Genomic DNA, 14,743 nt, shown 5'->3' on the forward strand with positions numbered 1-14,743 from the left:
AATACAAAAGGCAGCTGTACACGTGGACTTTGCCGGATGGAACACACAGGAATCAGATTGATTACATCTGTGGCAAGAGGCGATGGAAAAGCTCAATACCTTCAGCCAAAACCAGGCCAGGAGCTGATTGTGGAACAGACAATCAAATGTTCATATGCAAGTTCAACTTGAAGTTAAAGACAAAACAAGTCCATGAGAGCCAAAATATGACCTTGAATATATCCCTCCTGAATTTAGAGACCATCTGAAGAATAGATTTGATGCATTGAACATGAATGACCGGAAACCAGAAGAATTATGGGATGACATCAAGAACAGCATCCATGAAGAAAGCAAGAGGTCACTAAAAAGATGAGAAAAGAAGAGAAGACCAAAATGGATGATGGAAGAGACTGAAACTTGCCCTTGAGTGGAGAGTGGCTAAAGCAAGTGGAAGAAATGACAAGTTAAAAGAGCTGAACAAAAGATTTCAAAGAGCAGTTTGAGCAGACAAAGCCAATTATTATAATGAAATGTGCAAAGACTTAGAGTTAGAAAACCAAAAAGGAAGAACATGCTCAGCATTTCTCAAGCTGAAAGAACTGAGGAAAAAAATTAAGCCTTGAGTTGCAGTATTGAAAGATTCTATGGGCAAAATATTGAATGATGCAGCAAACATCAAAAGAAGATGGAAGGAATACAGAGAGTCACTGTACCAAAAAGAACTAGTCAATCTTCATCCATTTCAAGAGGTGGAATATGATCAAGAACCAATGGTACCGAAGGAGGAAGTCAAAGCTGCACTGAAGGAATTGTCAAAGAACAAGGCTCCAGGAATTGACAGAATACCCATTGAAATATTTCAACAAATGGATGCCCCACTGGAGGCACTCACTCGGTTATGCCAAGAGATTTGGAAGACAGCTACCTGGCCAACTGACTGGAAGAAATCCATATTTTACCCATTCCAAAGAAAGGTGTTCCCACAGAATGTGGAAATTATTGAACAGTATAATTAATATCACATGCAAGTAAGATCTTACTGAAGATAATTCAAAAACAGTTCCAGCAGTATATTGATAGAGAACTTCCAGAGGTGCAAGCTAGATTCAGAAGAAGATGTGGACCAAGGGCTATCATAGCTGCTGTCAGATGGATCTTGACTCAAGGCAAAGAATACCAGAAAGATGCTTACTTGTGTTTTATTGACTATGCAAAGCCATTTGATTGTATGGATCATAACAAATTGTGGATAACATTAAGAAGAATAGGAATTCCTGAACTGAATTGTACTCATGAGGAACCTGTACATTGACCAGGAGGTTGTCATTCGAACCGAACAAGGGGACAGTGCATGGTTTAAAATCAAGAAGGGGGTCTGTCAGGGTTGTATCCTTTCCCCATACTTATTCAATCTATATGCTGAACAAATAATCTGAGAAGCTAGACTATGTGAAGAAAAACGTGGCATCAAGATTGGAGGAAGAATCATTAACAACCTGCGATATGCTGATGACACAACTTTGCTTGCTGAAAGTGAGGATGACTTTAGGCACTTAATGATGAAGACTGAAGAATACAGTCTGTGGTATGGATTACATCTTGATATAAAGAAAACAAAATTCCTCACAACTGGACCTATAAGCAGCATCACGATAAATGGAGAAAAGATTGAGGTTGTCAAAGAATTCACATTGCTTGGTTCTACAATTGACGCCAATGGAAGCAGCAGTCAAGACATTAGATGACGTATAGCACTGGGCAGTCAGCTGCAAAGGACCTCTTTCAAGTGCTGAGGAGCAAAGATGTCTCTTTGAGGTCTAAGGTGTACCTGACACAGGTCGTGATATTTTCATTCGCCTCATATGCATGTGAGAGCTGGACAACGAATAAGGAAGACTGAAGAAGAGTTGATGCTTTTGAGTTGTGGTGCTGGCAAAGAATGCTGAAAGTACCATGGACTGCTAAAAGAACTAACAGATCTGTCCTGGAGGAAGTGCAGCCGAAATGCTCCTTGGAAGCGAGAATGGCCAGACTTCGTCTCACTTACTTTGGTCATGTTATCAGAAGGGACCATTCCGTGGAGAAAGATGTTATGGTTGGTAAGGTGGAGGGTCCATGAAAGAGGAGAAGGCCTTCAATGAGCTGGATTGACACGGTGGTGGCTGCGACGATGGGCTCAAGTATAGCAAGGATCATGGAGCTGGTGTGGGATTGGTCGTGTTTCATTCTGCTGTGCATAGGGTCGCTATGAGTCGGAAATGACTCGACAGCACCTAACAACAACAACAACAACAACAACAACTCAAGCCATGGTATTTTCAATTGCCTCATATACATGTGAAAGCTGGACAATGAATAAGGAAGACTGAAGAAGAGTTGATGGTTTTGAGTTGTGGTGTTGGCAAAGAATACTGAAAGTACCATGGACTGCGAGAAGAATGAACAAATCTGTACTAGAGGAAGTGCAGCTGGAATGCTCTTTAGAAGTGAGAATGGCCACACTTCATCTCACCTACTTTGGTCATGTTGTCAGAAGAGACCATTCCCTGGAGAAGGATATCATGCTTCGTAAAGTGGGGAAGACCCTCCGCGAGGTGGATTGACAACCGTGGCTAAAACTATGGGTTCAAGCATGGCAAGGATTGTGAGGATGGTGCAGGACCACGCAGTGTTTCGTTCTGTTGTACAAAGTGTCGCTATGAGTCCGAGCCGACTCGATGGCACCTAACAACAACAGCATGGCCTTGCAAACTGATGGGAAAAAAGATAATTTTATATAACGACTATTATTAAGCTCTTAAGTCAGCTCTAAATGGTGAATATAATTAGTTTCTCTCATTGCTAATGAATAAATGAATGAGGCATATATTTCTTGAGAACATTATTATGAGATAAATGTTTAATAGCATTTATGTAGATATAAAAATGTTTAAATCATGTTTATGATCTTAAGTATTTAATAATTTAGCAAAATAAGACAGTATATGAATATCTATAGTTTGAAAGGAATATATTCCATTACTTAAAAATACATAAAGTACTTAGAACATCCTTGGTGTGCAGTAAGCACTATGTGTGTTAGACTATGTATTTCTATTAAACGTTAAGTCTCATGATACACATCAGGCAGCATTGTGACCTCCCTCCTTCTCTCCACCTTGCCCCTCAGTTTTCCATCTCTTCTTTCAGTCCAGTTTCTTGCATACCTTTCCATAGATATCCTGTGTGTTTACACACAGGTATGTATTTGTATTCTCTGTTTTTTTCCTAGCACAAATTGTAACATAGTGTATATGCTATTCTATATGTTCCATTTATTCAGTTAATATATCTTGGAGATGTTTGCATTTTTGTACATAATAGTGCATCATTCTTTTTACCTGCTGCATAACATTCCATTCTGTGGATGAGCCATGATATATGTAACATGCCCTCTACTGATGTCTTTTAAAGTTATGGATAGTGTTTTTAAATCACAAATAACACTGTAATGCATAGCTTTGTACATAGTATTTCTTTTTTGTGAAGAATATCTGTAGGTAAATAGCTAGCACCGGAATTGCTAGATCAAAGAATCTGTGTATTTAGAATTTGATTACCAAATTCTTAAGCAAACAACAGTTGCAGATGGGCAGGTTTTAGAGGTCTTACAAAACCAAAACCAAACTCACTGTCGTCGAGTGATCCAACTCATAGTGACTCCTCTTTGGGTTTCCGAGGCGGTATCACTATGGAAGTCGATTGCCCAGTCTTCCTTCCGAGGAATGGCTGGTGGGTTTGAACTGCCAGCCTTATGGTTAGCAAATACCTTAGGCACTGTGCCACCAGAGCCGTGGAGTCTTAGGACCACTAAATTGGAAAACTCTGAATCTAATAGTGCTTGTTCATTGGGATTCTTGCCAGATGAAAAAGCCAGTCCTTTAGTTTTTTCTCACTCTAGGTTACACTTTGTGGGGCCCAGTCTGAAGCATTGTGCTTACGGAACAATTTACCCTGCACTTCCCCTAACCCCTGATACCTCGGAGTGCCCAAGATATAAAGCAATAATGAAACCAGAGTACTTGTTTCTTCCACCATCTTCCACAGAGCCAGAAAGAGAACAAGGCCTTTTTCACTGTTATGGTTACTTGCCTTCTGGGTGTCCTGAAATGTTGAAATATAATTCTGAAACATTTTTGCTTTTTTAAGCAAAGGGCAATCCAACAGAGCAACTCTGGAACACCTAGGCAGAATTCACAATTTCCTGTGAACCCAAACAGTCCCCAATCCCCAATGGACATATTCTCAGCCTGTCGAAAATGTGCCACCTGATGAGCAAATGAGAAATGCAAAAGTCTTTGCAGATATATTTTGCAAACAGAGAGCTGGGTAAGGAGAAGATAAGGTTGTTTTCCTGCTTAAGGATTTTCATATCCTTTCCCTGCAGATCTGATGGTGGTTACAAGATCAATCATAGCCGTAAATGTCGATGACTAATGCAATTATTGAGAGGGGTCTTTAATTTCCTGGAGGCAAACACCATTACCCTCCACCTCCACATCACAAATGTGGAGATGCCAGGGCTACTGGGGAGTCAGTGATGGAAGAAATTATAAAACTGATGCAATTACGGGGAAAATGATAAAAAGTCTCACAATGAAAGGCTTCAATTCCCTTCAATTTCAGCTTTTGTGATATGCATCAGTGTGGCTGTCGGCAGTATTATTGCTTCTCAGCTTTCTGTGTCATCTCACCCTAATTGTGGGGGAATATTTTACCAGGCAGTCCATTCTCATCCTTTCTCTCCTCCCCTGGACTCTTTTTTTGTGTCTTGTAATGTTTTTTGCTTTGATTATTAGCTGACAAAAGTGAATCTTTTCTCAGAGGAAACTCGGTTAGGTTTATGGAGAACTGGATCTTTCCCTGGTTCTAACCTACTGTGGTACTTAGGCAAATTACTTGAGCTCTCTGATCTAGTTTTTTCTACCTGTGGCTGTGAAAAACAAAACAAAACAAAACAAAACTCCCCTTATGGAATACAAGATCTCGGCTGAAGACCAGGCCCAGGGTTGGCCTGTTCAGGGTCTCTGGTGGGAATAAGGACATTGTGTAGGCCAAAAGTAGAAGTGAGGGCAGGGAAGGCGTGTCTTTTCCTTCATTTCTTTCTAATAAGTCTTTTTTCCTTATTGATTTTTTAAATAAAAGGGAAGAAACAGAAAGGGAGATCTAAGTCTACAGATTTACCTATCCTCGCCCTCTCCCCCAATAAAACAAGCTGAAACAACCAAACTTGTTGCCATTGAGTCAATCCCACGTGTTACAGAGTAGAACGGCTCCATAGGGTTTTCTTGGCTGTAATCTGCACAGAAGCAGATTGCCAGGCCTCTCTTCAGCACTGCAGTTGGGTGGGTTTCAACCACCATCGTTTAGGTGGTTAATAGTCAAGCACAAACTGTCTCTCCCAGGGACCTGTATCATATACACTGACCTCAAACATTTCTGTTATTTTTTGACATTTAACTGAGTCTGATGCTACTCTTGGTAATGTTCCACCTCTGAACACAGAGTTCAGAGTGAAGTTTCTTTACTAAATACTGTCCATCCTGTTAGATTGTTAATGGGGTCTCTAAGACAGGGAAAGACAATGATAATGATATTTTAAAAACAAATTTAATAGTTTCCAAAACATTTTCTCTTGTATCTTGCTTGAACCTCACAACTAACCTCATTTTCTTTTTGAATTTGTAGTTTTTGTTACATACTAAGAACCACATTTGCTAAGTTTATTAATTCTTCACATTGTTTTAGACATGCAATGGTTGCCTTCTCTTGTGTTACCATATTTTAAGATGTAACTTGATAAAAATGGACAAAACTGAGCAACAAATTCAAGTAAACCCAACAAATTTTCACTTTATGGGGACCTAGACACTTCATTTCTTCCTCAAAAAGATAGTCCGCCCATGTTAAGCAATTGTTATATGACAGCAACAATGTAAAACAGCTTTCTAGTACTGACATTCCTCATTAATTCATGTTTCCAGTTCATGAGTTAAACCAAAACCATGTCTTCGATTTAAATATGACAACATACAATCTCTGTGCATGGAACTGTTCTCATATGTTTATCGATCCCAATTGAGAGTCAAATGACTTAGGACTGAATAGTTTGTAAACAAAACAATATCTAAAGCTGATGGAGAATACAGTAACCACAACCTCATAATTTTCACCGTTAGCTTCGCACCCTAGAAATATATTCTGGTTGTAGAAGTTTATTTATTTACCATCCAGAAATTTTCAAATGGTCCACTGTGATGTTGACAATCACTTGGCCTTCTTTCAGTCCAATAATTTACATCATTAGAAAAAAAAAATATTCCACAAAGCAGGAACAGTATTTCTTTTATTTATGGGGTCTGCAGATGCGACAGTTTCAGATTCTAACATAGTTTCACTTTCTACACCATTTACATATATATATATATTACTACATCAAGGAATGGATGCAGAATTTGGAACACATTCTGACTATTCTTATTACTATTAGTAGTATTTCAGCACTGGTGGTACTAGTACAATGATTTGCACTCATTAAACTTGAGTGTTCAATGGAAGAAGTCTCTTCTGATTCATCACATTTTAAAAAGGAAGTTAATTTTGGAATTGTATTTAGGGATTCACAAACCCTTTTCATTTCATTGTCTATGAACTTTTATTTTTGCATTCAACTTAGTTGTTACCCTTTCATTTTGCCTGGATATAAAATTATGTAACTTTTAAAATTTAGTTATACTGTAGACATTAATTTGAATAATTTAAAATAAGTAAAATTTATAAAATAAAATTTATATCAGATTTGGATGCTAACACAAAAATTTATATTTGACAATTAGTAACTAAAAGGAATGGATTTGGAACGTGTAATTTTGTTCTTCAGGCCTGAGATACTCAAAAGAAATAGAAACAAGAAACAAGGCAATTAGAAAAAATTTCATTGGTTTGTGGCATGGTGTTTGTTGACAGGCTTTTTGCAGATTTCCATGAGTGCTTTCTTGTCTTGAAATAATATTTAAAAACTTGCACACTCACTTTTCAGCCTTTGATGCTGCATCTTCACAGTTCATTGGACTAATGCTGATACCCGAAGGGGGTGAGAAAGATCACAAAGAGTGTGATTCAACGGCATGTTCAATCTGAAGATGCGTTTTGGTTTGCTTTGTGTGGGACAGGACCAAATACATCACAAGTCGTGATTATAGTGCTGCTGGTGTGTTCTTAAGCATTTGATGAGAGACAACTGAAGGTGATGTTATATCTGATAAGTTTAAAATGAAAATGAAAATATAATTGTTATCATATAGAAAATTTGTATAAAGTGTACATTTTATTTCTTTGTGGAATTGTTCAACTCTCATATTCAAAGATACATACACAATTGATGTAACAGTAGCACCAGTTCTTGATGAGCAAGTTTATTTTGTAAATCAAACTATCAATTTCTTAAAAGAAAGTCAGTCTGAAGGGAAATGGAAAATAAAATACATTTGTATAATTTTTATCATCTAAATATTCATTTCGATTCATTTAATTTGTTTCCTTGAGGAATTGTTCAATTGCCTTACATGGAGACATGTAAATATTCTGTTAAAACATAAATGTAATGTTCTGATAAACATCCTTTGTTGCTTTCTTAGGAAACGAATTTATAAACACACTCATTTTTGCAAAACAGAAACATTTTGCATGGTAGTATTCAATTTTGTATGCTCTTAATGTGCCTAATACCTCATTTATTAGCATATATAGAATGTCAAGCACTGTGTCTCATGAAACAGACAATGAAAAATGAAACTCTCTTGATACAAAAATTAAAACTTTGTGTAATGTGAATATTTCCAGTATTTTTGGATGTTTGCTATGTTAATATTACATTAAATTATTACCCATGTTAGTATTTGTTCTTGTTACCTAGTGCTGCTCTGACAGGAATATACCATAAATGGGATGGCTTGAACAAACAGAAGTTTATTCTTTTACAGTTTGGAGCCTTTAAGTCTGAGTTACAAGTTCCAGGCTCTAGTGGCTAGGCGAAAGCCCCTCAACCTTGGGCTTCAGCTCTGCCTCCTGCCCCTAGCCCACTGAAGCTGCAGGCTTTTCTTCAGTCAGACAGCTGCTGGCTGCTGAGACTGACAAGCCCAAGGTTGACAAGTAAAAGGGCACAGTCCTGATGTTATCAAACCACATGGCAGGCCATTAATTCAAGTCCATTGAAACTCCCAAGGTCGGCAAAGCATAGCAGGCTGCTGGACAACGACACAGCTACATTCAGGGTTCAAGCATGCCAGAAGCTAGAGACCATTCCCAAAGCTGCTTCTTACATCCGGGAAGTAGACCACATCCCTAAAGCAGCTACTCAGCTGCTTGTGGTAGATCCCACCATGGAGTTGATTGCCAGTCTCATTGTGGGGAATAACTACCACCAGCTGCCCAGACACTCAACCAGGCCCAACCAAGTTGACATACAATTTTAACTACCACAGTATTATATTAAATGTATGCCAGATTGCATCTGTGTGTATGCCAAACATATTTTAAAATTGAAATTATAAATATTACTGTATACAAAACTTAGGACATAACTTTGTATAGAAATGCTATATAGTTACAAAGTAATTTGATGAAATTCATTGCAATGGTTGACTTATTTTGTGAGTCATCTGTGACCGGAGTCCTCCTTGATTGATTTCCATACCAGGACATGTGCAAAAGCGCACCTTCGTGTTTGTATCATGGCAAAGAGCATTGTTAGCCCTCCTGGCTGGAGTTGCTGGATCAGCAGACATAGATGTTCTCTTGAAATGGATAAGAGATCTGTCATCTGTTACTATAAGCTGCCCTTAAACACTATCCACTTATGTTGTATCCAGTTACATATTGAGTGAATATACCAAGAGTTACACTTGACAGCCCACCCCCACCTCTTGTTTACTAGAAACTATATACTCCCAAGAGACCTGCTGAGATAAGGAGTTTCATTTGTACAGAGTGGACCACGGAAGACAGATGTCGCCAAAGGTGTTGAAGTGGTAGGGCCCTCATAGCTTAAACAACCTTGCGTATGGATGCCGTCATGACCCTGTGTGAACTTTATTTCTGGCTGGTAAGTTTTCACAACTGAAGTGAGTATCAATTTCATTGAGTGCCCTGTCAGTTTCCCTTCCACTTGCTTTTCCTTGTGTCTTGTCTGCTTGGCATCTTTGGGTCTTTGCTTTTGACAACTGGGTGTCCCTGTTCTGTTGATGCCCTAAATGCGTACTTACCTCGTTTATTGGGTAATCTGTCCCTGGTGTGGATACTTGAACTGCATTTTGAACGATACATAGGAGTTCTTCAGACTGAAGGATTGGAATTGGGATGGGAGAGGGTATTTTTGGTAGAAGGAATATCTTGGAGGCTTGACAGAGCTTGGTGTTTGGAAAGGGAGAAATTCTAGGTGTCGCAAAATAAAGAGCATGTAAAGTTGCTTATCAGAGCTCCTTGTTCTTAAAAGCCTGTCAGCTGGGCCCTGCTCACATTTGTGGACCCACCTTTTCCTTCACCCAGGCTCCTCTCACCACAGTCTTATGGCTTCTGGATCTATAACTCTCTTCCTGGCTCCTCTCTTTACTTCCTTTTCTCTTCCTCCTGCCATCCACTTTAAATTCTTGTCACTCAGAGCAGTTCAGCAATCCTTCACCTGCATTTAGTTTCAGAGTCATCTTTAAATGTTCAAAACCAGTCCAGTGTCAACCAACCAAAGGGCAAAGAAAGACCCCGAGACTGTGGACCCACCTCATAGGAGGTAGTTTAAATATCAGTGACTCTGAGCACCTTATTTGGTTCCTGATTCAAACAAACTATTTTTAAAAACCCAGGCAATTTATGAGATGATTGGAAATTTGAATACTGACTGGATATTATTGTTCAACATTTTTAGGTGCTATAATGGTATTAAACCAAGACAACAACAACAACAACAACAAAAAACCCAACTCACTGCCCTCGAGTTGATTTTGACTCATAGTGACCCCTCCTTGGGTTTCTGAGGCAGTATCTCTACGGAAGTAGATTGCCCAGTCTTCCTTCCAAGGAGTGGCTGGGGGGTTTGAACCGCCAGCCTTCTGGTCAGCAGTCAAACACCTTAGGCACAAGGAGACTTTATCTTTAGAGATGCATCAGATATTTATGGATGAAGTGATATGAGATCTGAGATTTGCTTCAAAATAATGTAGGAAGGAGGGGAAGTGGATGGGGTATAGATGAAAAATGAATGGCTGTGAACTGATGATTGTTGAACCTGGGTGATAGGTACATACCAACCAAAACCAAACTCATTGCCTTTGAGTCAGATCCAACTCATAGCAACCCCTCCTTGGGTTTCCGAGGCGGTATCACTGCAGAAGTAGATTGTCCAATCTTCCTTACGAGAAGTGGCTAGTGGGTTTGAACCCCCAGTCTTCTGGTTAGCAGTCAAATGCCTTAGGCACTACACCACCAGAGCTCCTTATTAGGTATATAGAAGTTGATTATACTAGACTCTACTTCTGTATCAGAGCTCTGGTAGCGTGGCACCTAAGGCACTTGACTGCTAACCAGAAGGCTGGAGGTTCAAACTCACCAGCCACTCTTCAGAAGAAAGGTTGGGCAATCTACTTCTGTAGTGATACCACCTTGGAAACCCAAGGAGGGGTTGCTATGAGTCGGGTCTAATTGGACGGCAAATAACAACAACAACACTTCTGTATGATTGTATATGTATTGTTAGCAGTTCTTCATAAAAAAATTAAAATAATAAGTATTCGCTACTTTTCTCCCTAAAGTCTTTTCTACTTTTTCCCTGCTTTCTCTTCTACCACATCATAATCTAAATACCTTCACTAGGTGTCTACCCTGTGCACAGTGCTCTGTTACTTTGGAAAAAGGGAACCACACTGAACTGAAAATCCAAGAGCCAATGGTTGAGATGGAGGTAGGGAAGGGGGATTCTCAGAAAACTAGACAAGTGTACAAGCTACCTCAGCTCTACGTGGCCTTCACCAGAGCCCTTGCACGCTAGGAACAAGCCATGCTCCTCTAGCTCATTCTTAGTTCCTTGGGTTTTCATGACCTGATTTTTGGTTCTGGCTTTGCCGTTTTCTGGCTCATAGACTTCAGGCAAGCTTACATACAAATGGCTCTTCTCTCCTCAGTAATGTGAGGGGATGGCAATACACCAGGAAGCCTGCCTTGCCCCCCTTACTCTGGCTCAGGTTAGATCTGGCTTAGAGATCCCTCAGCACTAAACCAACCTGCACCCTACACGCCCAGCCCCAGGCCTTCCCCCTCACTGTGTTCTGGAGGTGTCTTTTGTACTGGTTATGCATTTGGTACAATGCCCCAAACTGCTGGGGGCAGCTGAAATGCTTGAGCAGGGTAGATTTTTCTGTGTTGAAACTTTGTACTTTTTAGTTATGAGATAGGCTTTATAATAGTTTCAGAGAGGAAGCAAGAAAGCCACACAGGACTATGGGTATTTGACAAGGACTTGGAAGAAGGACTTTTCTTTGCTCAAGGGAAGACATCAGAACTGCAGATATGCATGTACAGTGGCCGCCCTGAAGAAAAATGATCTGGGGAAAGCACTTCAGAAAGCAGGCTGGTTTCAGCAGTGAGTATCTGACTTGATCTTTACGTAGGAGCAAGTCCATTTCAGGCATAAGAATTTCACGATGCAAAACTACTATGTGAAAAATGTGTAAATTGATATTTAGTGATTTCAGCAGACTGATAAATCATGACTTCTGCGTTTTATGTTTTCTGTTCTAGACTGCAATGATTCGCTTAGAAGTTTCCTATTATACTTTCAAATTTCTCCCAAGTTGATTCTACCTAGACTAAAAATTAATGAAGGATATGACAAGAAAATGTAAGGATTTTTTCCAGCACTGTATAGCGCTGGTGGCGTAGTGCCTAAGGCATTTTACTGGTAACCAGAAGGCTGGCGGTTCAAACCCACCAACTACTGCTCGGAAGGAAGACTGAGCAATCCACTTCCATAGAGCTACCGCCTCAGAAATCCAAGGAGGGGTCGCTATAGGTTGAATCGACTGGACGGCAGTGAGTTTTGAAGAAAAAAAACAACAAAAAACCCAAACTCACTGCCGTCCAGTCTCTTCAAATCTGTAAGCACACATCCCCTTTCCTGAGCTGGCCACAAGATGGCAGCATTGGACTAATAGTCCGAGAAGTGTTCATTTCCAAAGCATTCGCTTGACAGGTTTAGATCCAATAAAGGTACAAAGATACCCCAGATGTAGTACTTTCTTTGCCTTTGAGCCTATGCAGTGTGTTCTGCTAGTATCTTTGCCCAACACAGATATTTAATGAATAGAACTTAGAAGGGCCTGACGATATCTCAAACAATCCAACGTATCTGCAAGTTGCTCAGGCTCATGTACTGATGTAGAAGATAAATACTTTTGTTCGCAGAGAGGATATATGTGTGTAAGGACCCATTTGTTATCTGAAACTTTGCAGCCAGACGTGGGATTGATTGGGAAGCTTAGAGATACATTTTAGACGCTACACCACCAGAGCTCCTACAGAACCCTTTCTTCTTGTTATTTGCGGTGGGGTCCGACCGACTCATAACGACCCCTCCTTGGGTTTCCGAGGCTTTGTCGCTACGGAAGTAGATTACCCAATCTGCCTTCCAAGGAGTGGCTGGTGGGTTTGAACCGCCAGTCTTCTGGTTAACAGTCAAGTGCCTTACGCACTATGCTACCAGAGCTCCTACAGAACCCTTAATCATGTTTATTATGAATTTTAATCATAGAATAACATATGATAAAATATAGTTGTAGATTGATTAAATGTAATGCAAGGCACTTGACTGCTAACCAGAAGCCTGGTGGTTCAAACCCACCAGCCACTCCTAGGAAGGAAGGTTGGGCAATCTACTTTCATAGAGAGACATCGCCTCAGAAACCCAAGGAGGGGTCGCGATGAGTCGGATGCGAATGGACGGCAGTGAGTTTGGTTTTTGGAAAAACAAAATTGTTTTGTAAAATTTTTCTGCCTTGAATTACAGCATATTAGTTACAATATTATTAATAACTGAGTGGAAGTCTTTTTTCTAAATTTTTCTACAATTACTACTTCATTCTCAAAAATAGTTATTAATATATGGGTTTACAAACATTATTATGATACTGTAACTAAAACACCAGAAAATTTGATCAGTGACTTTAAAAACACCGGCAGCAATGAAAAAAAACAGCACTTGTGTGGTGCAGAAGAAACCTGGTAGTTCGAAGTGTCACTGCAATCGGGTAGCCTGTGAGGTAAAGAAAGAGAGGAGAAGGAAAAGTCCAGACCACGGTAAACACACATGTGTCTCAGGGTGAGCTAATGAAGGCTAACTGCCCCAATATCCCCCAACGTGGATGCTGAACCATCACACTGCCGACAAGGAACAGAAAGTATCATGAATTAATCACTTATTATTCAAGCTGCATTTAGTTTTGCACCAGTTATTTTAAATGCTGGAAAATGAGGAAAGAGGGATCATGAAGGAAGTGAGGATCAATCTTGTAACTTAGCAGATGTATAAACTTTCCAAAGAATAGATATTAAGTCCACAAACCCTCAGCTGGAAACTCATTAGCCTCTTTCCTTTGAAATTGCTGTCTTATCACCATGATGCTCAACTGTTTTCAATAAGTATTCCCCCAAGGGTCAATTCCAAGCAGTTGCTTTAAGGACCAATAGCTGATGCAGTACAAAGTCAGAACCTGAACAGCAAATACAACTGGTAAACATATGGCGAACACTGAAAGTCTATTAGTAATTAAGGAAAACCAAATTAACTAAAAATGAAGAGGATGCTTACCTCTTAAGTTGAGAAAAAAAAAGTTGCAAGTGATAATACCCAATATAGGCAATGGTGCCACAATCCCCACTGTCTTATGCATTACATGACACCGTACATCGGTCCAGATATTTAGCAAAACTATTTATGAATATGTATTTAGAGTAGATTGTTCACACCTTTGATTCAGTAGTCCCATTGCTGGAGATGTAGATCGTAAAGAAATAACAACAGCACCAATAAAATATATGCAAAAAACCTTGTATCACAGAGATGTACATGGGAACTTTACTTAGAATAGAAAAAATTTAGAAGATGTACAGCAAATTGATCCCATAATATCTTATGCAGCTACTTCATAGTCTATTGCACAAATTGCTGTGAAGTTGATTCCAACTCATAGTCACCCCATAGGACAAGGAAAAACTGCCCCCCTAGGGTTTTCAAGGCTGTAATCTTTACTGAAACCGACTGCTATATCTTTCTCCTGTGGAGATGTTGGTGGGTTCAAATTGCTGACATTTGGGATAGCAGCTGATCGCTTAACTACTGTACAACTAGGGCTCCTTAGTCTATTACAGAGCCCTTACAAATCATGATTATGAAGACACAAGAGCGGCAAAGAGCCTGGGAAATAATTTTAATGACAAAATAAATTATTTTCTGTGTCTCAGCTTGTTTGAAATAGTTAATGATTTAACTTTTCAATGGGGATCACTGTTCTTCAGGGGCAGCTCTCTCAGAACTTTCTTCTCTGGTTTCTGGTGACCTATTTCTCCCTTCCTTAGGGGTGGTGACAACTTCACCATTCCTGATGGGTGCTCCACACGTACCCCATACCTCTGTAAATTCTCTTTATTGAAACCAAATAGAATTGTTCTCAATGGATGG

This window comes from Orycteropus afer, unplaced genomic scaffold (genome assembly GCF_000298275.1).
Source record: "Orycteropus afer afer isolate SDZICR_OR568_19922 unplaced genomic scaffold, OryAfe1.0 scaffold00070, whole genome shotgun sequence".
Lineage (NCBI taxonomy): Eukaryota > Metazoa > Chordata > Mammalia > Tubulidentata > Orycteropodidae > Orycteropus > Orycteropus afer.